The sequence below is a fragment of the Dunckerocampus dactyliophorus genome, chromosome 15, assembly GCF_027744805.1.
Source record: "Dunckerocampus dactyliophorus isolate RoL2022-P2 chromosome 15, RoL_Ddac_1.1, whole genome shotgun sequence".
In the NCBI taxonomy this organism is placed as follows: Eukaryota; Metazoa; Chordata; class Actinopteri; order Syngnathiformes; family Syngnathidae; genus Dunckerocampus; species Dunckerocampus dactyliophorus.
In genome coordinates this window covers 8685973-8693540 of record NC_072833.1, presented here as the reverse complement: position 1 = coordinate 8693540, position 7568 = coordinate 8685973, and the positions used below count along the sequence as shown (strand labels likewise).

Genomic DNA, 7568 nt, shown 5'->3' with positions numbered 1-7568 from the left:
TGAACGGTTGTCTGTGTTCCCTGTGACTGGCAATGAGACATTTTTGGTCGCGAGGTACAGATGTATCGTGTTGTTTGGGTCGCAATGCCATTTTAGGCTGATTTAAAGAACATAGAATATTGTAAAATGTTTGAATGATGAATGTCCTTTCACCAAAAAGCATTCAGCATGGCCAAAATGCCTTGAAAAATAACATGGAAAAAACTCGACTGGCATAAAAATGTACACAAGATCGTTTTAGGGTTTGATATGATTTTTGACAAAGAATCTGTATCAGATATGTACTGCACTTAAAAAGACAGCTGTGGGTATCGTATTTGCAGTGGGGGCCGTGTTGAGTAAATGAGCAAATATCTCTCATATCAAGGGTAGTATCGGTGTCGAATCATTATGTGATCAATATTTTTCCAGCTCTCTTCAATGTTTATTTTCTACATCTCTTTATATATTTGACATCAGTTTTTTTTTTGTTGTTTTGTTGATATTGTTATATTTACAGTATATATTATATTCTTTACAAACTGAGGGAAAGACCTTTGGGGACAAAAAGCCCACATATATGATTGAGATCCAATTCACTCAACATTTTCCAGCAGGAGGATGCTTTGACAAGACGTGATGTTGTGTAACTGCAAGTTTTGTAAGCACAGTACTGTATATTGTATGCCTGTAATTGTTTCTTAATATTTAAAACTTGAATTTAAAATGTTTAATAACTGTTAGGCAAATTATAGGGTTTAGAGTATTGGTCCTGGAAGGTAACCCCCATGAATAGGAGGGCATAATTGTATTATTTTGTTGATATTGTTACATTATTTTATATAGTTGCATTTATATATTATATATTCTCCATTGTTTTATTCCGATTAGAATCACAAAATCATTCAATGATTTTAGCAACACTCGCCCTGTGTTTAATTGCTCTAGGATCGACACCAACAGTTGCAGTATCGCCCATCGTAGTTGAAGAGTGTTCTGTTGCCAGTCCAGACTCCCATCCGGAAATCCAGTCCTTTTTACCACAACGCCCCCTCTCGCCGTGCGGCTCTGTGATTGGCTGCTTGCTTGCCTGGCAGGAAGAAAGAGCTGCTGTGTTGAGGCCGAAAACTCAGACACAATCTGGAAAGAGGGGACGACAACAAAATACCTGTGAAGATTATATACACTCAACAGGAGCCGCGAAAGACGTTTTTAGCGTGGCGACAGGGCGAGATCTGCATGGCTTCCTGGCAATGTCGCTGCAATCAAGTCCCGCTTACTCTTAATGAGAATGTGGTGTGTGGTGACCTGTCTGCAGATTTAAATCTTTACATGGATGAAACATAGCTGCATGCTTGCTAATGCTGGTGCTGTGAGCTCATGGTCGCAGAAAAACTCTTTTTTGCGCAAAACTGATGAGGGAAGCATAATATTCCGCCTGGAGCAGCGTGGGCTTTATCACCCAAAATCTCCCCGTTTGACGCCTCTCTGCATCAGGTGAGTTCAATTTGTAGCTTTTTCGTGAGCCATTAACACAATGACCTTACATTCCCACTTGGAATGCTAGCCGCATGTTGGTTTTTATTTCGAAAATATCCATTTACTGCATTAGTATATTCACATTGTCAACAAACCTACACCAACCGGGTCATTTAATCCCGTCTTCAAATAACAAGTAAGCAGAGCAGGGTGAGGGGATTACCCGCCAGCTGTCCCATGTATTTATCTTTACCGTTACATAGTGGAAACGTGTAATAACCGTGCTAATTTTGGTCCCGGTCCACTTGCCTGTTCTGGATTAACAGCTGACGTAAGACGTCCTGTGGCAACAATCCTTAAATGTAGCTAACAAGTGGCAGCAATAAAACCATTACATTTCTTCTAAATGTGCAATATATTCGGGTTGTAACTTAAAAAAAACATAGTTTCCGTGCCTAAACATTCATATATATATGCTCTACTGTAGAACACAAAGAAGTATACTTTATAGCTATACAACTAAAATGAACAGGTCAATGTAAAGGCTTAGGTAAAGTTTGCAATTTCTCATTTCCTGTAAAAAATCAATGAAGAAACTGTAAGGTTTAGCAAAATAGTTGTTTAATGGGCCAAGGTGTTTTACAATTTTAAAACAAGACAAGTTGTAACAATTTGTTTAATATTCCTTTAAGACAGGGTGTCCAAATTGTGGCCTGGGGGGTCATTTAGCTTATTTTTTGATTGGCATGATTTAAAAATAAAATCAATTCATAGTGGGATATATTATAAGGTATTATAATGTTTGCTTTGTCACATATAACACAAATCTGGTTTGTCCAGATAGTTTAGCATATATTGACCTACAATGGATCGGTTTTAGCATCTTTTATTGTACAAAATGTATCAAAGTGCCCCCCTGCATCATTTAAATTTTTCTGTATGTGGCCCCACGCCATTTTGGCAGAGTTGAATGAATATAGATGCACTTTGCTAGGGGATATTCATTTTTTAAATAATTTAGAATTGCCTCTACACAAAAACTGGCACATTTGTCCCATTGAAAACCATTGAGAATTCCAGATGGCGCTACTTTTTCCCCAATCGAAGCATGCAGCACAAAATATCTGACCTTTTACTGTTTTCTGCAAGGGTGCCTTGCTGATGAAATGATAGGTCGGTGTCATTGATATCTGGAGTAGTATGTATTTAGGAGTTATGCAAACATACTGGCCTATAAAGCAGGGGTCACCAACGTGGTGCCCGCGGGCACCAGGTGGCCCCCCCACGACCACACGAAGTGCCGGCAAGCCTGCTTTTCATTCAGGTTTTCAGTTAATAATGAAAGAACAGTAGAAAGAAATGCATTCTGAAATACAAAATGTGAGTTATGGACACCAGCATTTTGTTAATGTTCTGGTAAAACAAGCATATTCGCTTTGTTTGGGTTTAAAATAAGCTCCCAAAATAAATGTTACAAAAATGAGTAGCTCTTGGCCATTTTCATTTTGTAAAAGTAGCTCTCACAAGGAAAAACGTTGGTGACCCCTGCTATAAAGTGTTAAAATTAGACATGCAGTAATTTCCTTGATTTTGGGGGATCGCCGATCAGCCGAGCCTTACATATGAAACCGATCTTATCCACCAATTTTATCTACCTCCGCAAAGATCTGAAAGTCAGCCTCTGTCCACTTTTGCTCTGCCAGACTGGCTGCTAGCAATCGAGCTAGATTTAGGCTAAAGCTACTCGGAGCAAAGAGCCAGGCAGCGGCCCGCTGTTAGTGCTCATGTGCAGTGAAAAGAGCCATGCTACTATGATGAAAATTATGGAATTCATAGTTTTTTTTCGGTCGCTGACCACTACATTTTTGGTAACAGGTTCAAATCAGGTCTGCAGTGTAACCAGTTGTCCAAGTTTTGTTTGTTTTTAAAATGTGAAAAATAAAAGACTAAAGGAAACGACATAATTTAGTAGTTTGGACAGCAATTTTTAAAACGTTTTATTTAAATTTGAGAGAGCTACCTGGTAACTCTGCATTATGTATTAATGGTGCAGTATGCAATAAATTTGTGTCTCTTATGCTCTGAAACTGTAGCGCTGGGCAAAAGTGCAAATGTGATGCGACATTACCGGACAAAACAAACACCATTAGAGGGGAAGTATCCACCCAAGACCGATGTGAGAGCGCGGAAAATAACGTAGCTTAGAGCCCAGTATGAAAAATATACAAGAGTCATAAGACATTCATTCATTCATTCATAGCACAGCAATGTGCAAATGAGTGTTCACTAAGGACTGTATGGATATTGGAGCAAAACAATACATCTTTCACTGACGGGAGAGTTGTGAAGGAGTGCTTCTGCTGCAGAAATCTTACTGAAAGGTAAAGAAAAAGAAGAATTGTGTGGCAAATCCCAATGTCAGCTACAATAATAAGAAAATCTGAAACGTTAAGAGGGTGTAATGTTGCAGCTTTTGTCTTAGAGATACTTATTAAAGTGTTATTTCATACAGTTTTATTTAACTTAAAAAATAAGCCTCTTGTGTTTATCCATTGTTTGTCCAGAAAAGCCTTTTGTTATTTATGTGAAATTTTCTTTTAAATGCAATTTAGTCGCCAAGATAATTGTTTGTTATTGAAACAATAGGGTGCAGGATTTCATTAATATGTCATATTCACATAAGCTAGTCTGTTTGATGCAAAATGAGGTTCGGACCGTTGATGTGGAAAATAAATTGCATAAACGGACCTTACTCAATTTTAATTGAAGACCCCTGATGTATGCTGTCAGTTAAATATATTTAAACAAAAAAATTGGAATCTGCAGGTTTTTAATGATTGGTGATCAGCGAGAAAATTGTAATTGGTGCACACGTAGTTAAAATCCCCAAAATATAATTAGTACTTTATGTATATTTCAGGCAGAAGTAGTTTCAAAAGATTGAAACAAAATATCGCCACATATTGTTTTTAAAGCAGTTTTGGGAACCTCCCATTTTTTTGTCCTGAGGACCTTGAGGGTGTGATTTTAAAGCTGGCAAAAAAAAAAAAAACAGTAAATCATAATCAGTGTTGCTACCAATCATTGACTCATTTTCTTGCTTAATTATAATAATAAACAAATACTCATAAAAAATGTACTTCTTGGAAATTAATTTTTTGTGTTATGTAAACATACTGACAATGAAAGTTAAAACCCCCCAATTCATACTTGATATGTACATTATATGCACCACGTGACGTTTGCATTTTGAAAGGTTCATTTTCCAACAAGTTGACGATAAACGCTGTTATTGTCAACATTTCATTTTTTGAGACAAAATAAACCACTAATGTTGCAGTAATATATGATGATAAATAATAACGATGCCATGTTTCCTTTTTAATATGTCACCTTTCACTCTTTAAAGCTGCAGAATTGGAGTTTGTGACATGTATTTTCTCACAGACAAATCACACTCTCTAACGTTTGCAGCATTTCTTGAAATGCTAGCTTTTCAACTGTGTTCAAGAGCAGCATTTCTTTTGCGATGACTTTCTGTGAACTCACACAATTTTGCACTTGTTTCATATTTACTTTGCCGACCAAACGTCTTAGTGAGTGTTGACTTTTGGGACAAAGAGCCTGCATCTCCATATGTAGTTTTTTTTTTGTTTGTTTTGTTTTGTTTTGGGTTTTTTTTGCCTGGATGGGACAGCTGGGTCGGGTGGATGTGTTTGAACTGGGCAAGTTTGTTTTGTTGTCCTTTATGTTGCTACCACTTTCGAATAAATTTGGCATACTGGCTGATCATGTTGATGGTCTCACCTTGCTCATTATTAATATTCCAACAAGGTGGCTGTGGCATTTGGCTCTGCAAGCGTCTTTTTCCCTCACTTTAGCTTGCATTGCTCCTCACGAACCTCCACTCTTTTTCGCTGCGTGTGTGTATGTGTTTACAAAGCGTCTGTGTGACTGACAACCGATCTCACTCGTTCTATGAAGCGTCTAAGTGCTGAACTAACGCACCAATGAAGAGTGAATCCTCTTCCTGCTTGTTTGGAGGCGAGAGAAGAGGAAAACAGACATGCATGGCAATATATGGAGGCCGGCAAAATTATCAAGTTCATTTTCATTTATCGTGTTATTTATTATTGCGAGACAGCTTTTTTTTCTGAACGAGAAAAAACAAATCAACTATAGTTAAATGAAAAAATACAATTACTTGTGTATAAAGAAACAAAACAATTGCAGTCCTTCTGTGTTATTGTTTTACTGGGTAAATTGTATAACTGCTGAAACAATAAGGACTGATTAGGCTTTAATAATAAAATGCATTTTTCAATTGCTCCCCAGGTCAGTGTAATCACGTAGATGCTATCATTAAGAATATTAAACTCAACTAGGGCAAATTAAGCTGCACTGCACAGCAAATCGTCTGTATTCTTTTATAACACATCATATTTAACAGTGGGTTAACACTGTGGATGATGAGAAAATATCTTTTAGTAAAACTACTTCATCATGTAATGTGTGTATACACTGTATGTAGAGGTGTGTATACAGGTATATACTAATGCTGTATCTGTGTATGTGTATATATTTGTGTGTGTGTGCGTATGTGTCTGGTATATTATGGATGTCACGAAATTTGCGTTGCATTTTGAGATGGTGGAGATTCTGTCTAGAATCCTGGTAAAATGAAACCCTCTGTTGACTAATAATTTGAGGTCAGTGTATGTCCAACGCAGTTAATTAATGGGCACTGGCCTAGAATGGGTCATTAACCTGTAGGCAATCAGAAAGTGTTTGCTATAGCATATCCATTTGTACTTACTTAGTATAGTGGAACTTGCTTATGTCGACAATGAGTCTACATCGACCAACTCGAGTCCCGATTCACCATGTTCTTCTTACTAAAAAGTTGAAGATTAAGTTGATGTCCATGTATGTGGTCGACCGCTTTTGTTGACATAAAACATTAGATCCAAAGGAGTGATTTCTATGAAAAATTGGTCCATTTATAGGTTGTAAGATTGTCAACTTCAACATTATCTATTAAATACTGTCTCATTACACAGCATTAAAATATGGTCACAGTAACCTACTTTTCAAAATTGCCGCAGTTCTGATAAGAGTATAAAATATCATATGAAAACAGAAGAATCAAAGTAAAAATATGGACAAATGGAGGAAAATTATGACAGGTTGCATCACTAGTCCATATTATTTCTGTTTGTCTTCATTAATGAGAGTATATACCAACTCTCACGGGGATGTATGGGCGAACACAAAACAAGCCTGTTCTGTCCACTGCTTCATTGATTTCCCTGTTGCTGCCCAGCAGCACGAAACAGCCACATTTCGAGTGATGCACTCATTACCATGTAATCACTATAGACGGCTCAGAACGTAAAGGGTCCCTGACATGATTCATAAACTTTGCTTAAGTACGTTATATATTGCTTGCTGTTCCACATTGTTCGATTTTTGCAAATGAACGGTAAATTCATAAAAATTACATTTATAGTTCATAGCGCCACCCGTGAGGAACCAGCTCTTTTGCAGCCTCATTTCCGGAAGTGACGCCATCGGGGCGCTATCACTCAGGTAAACAAACATAGCAGTGTAGAAGTCAGTGTGTTTACAGTGATTATAGCGAAGATTTGAGCAATGTGTCAATAGCTTTTGAGGAGGAAGAAAAATTTGGAGATGAAATAGAGAACTTGCAGAACATGACCTTAAGACATGCACATGACTTCAAAACACAGAATGGTAGGTGTCATTTACTCTGGAGTTGCTTATCGTTCAATTGTTGTTTTAAATCGGCTTCTTAATGAGCATAAAGGGTTTTTTATAGCTTATTTGATTATGTGGCCGCTGTTGCCGCCCCCCACAGTAAACATATCACTGTCAAAAGATGTTTATATAACATGTATAATGCTTTGCAGCCTTGTTGCTATCTGGAAGTGTTTAGAAGACATTATGTAAACAAGACATGACTTATTCATGTTGTGCCAACTTTGACGTAGTGGTCATCGTTCTTGTGTTATTTTGTACCGGCAGAATAGCATACTTTTTCAAAAGGCGTATACCGCACTTTCAAGCCAATGCTTCTTGTAAAGTGTTCC

The 7568-nt window shown here is 37.4% G+C and overlaps 1 protein-coding gene across 1 annotated transcript in view; it reads left to right on the top strand.

Annotated features, from left to right (window-relative positions):
- Window positions 1–1080: 1080 nt before the first annotated feature.
- Window positions 1081–7568, top strand: part of large1 (LARGE xylosyl- and glucuronyltransferase 1) — a 99847-nt gene continuing 93359 nt past the window's right edge. Inside the window, exon 1 of the mRNA XM_054800696.1 lies at window positions 1081–1476. The gene's annotated coding sequence lies outside the window, so the exon portion shown is untranslated. The remainder of the gene's footprint in view (window positions 1477–7568) is intronic.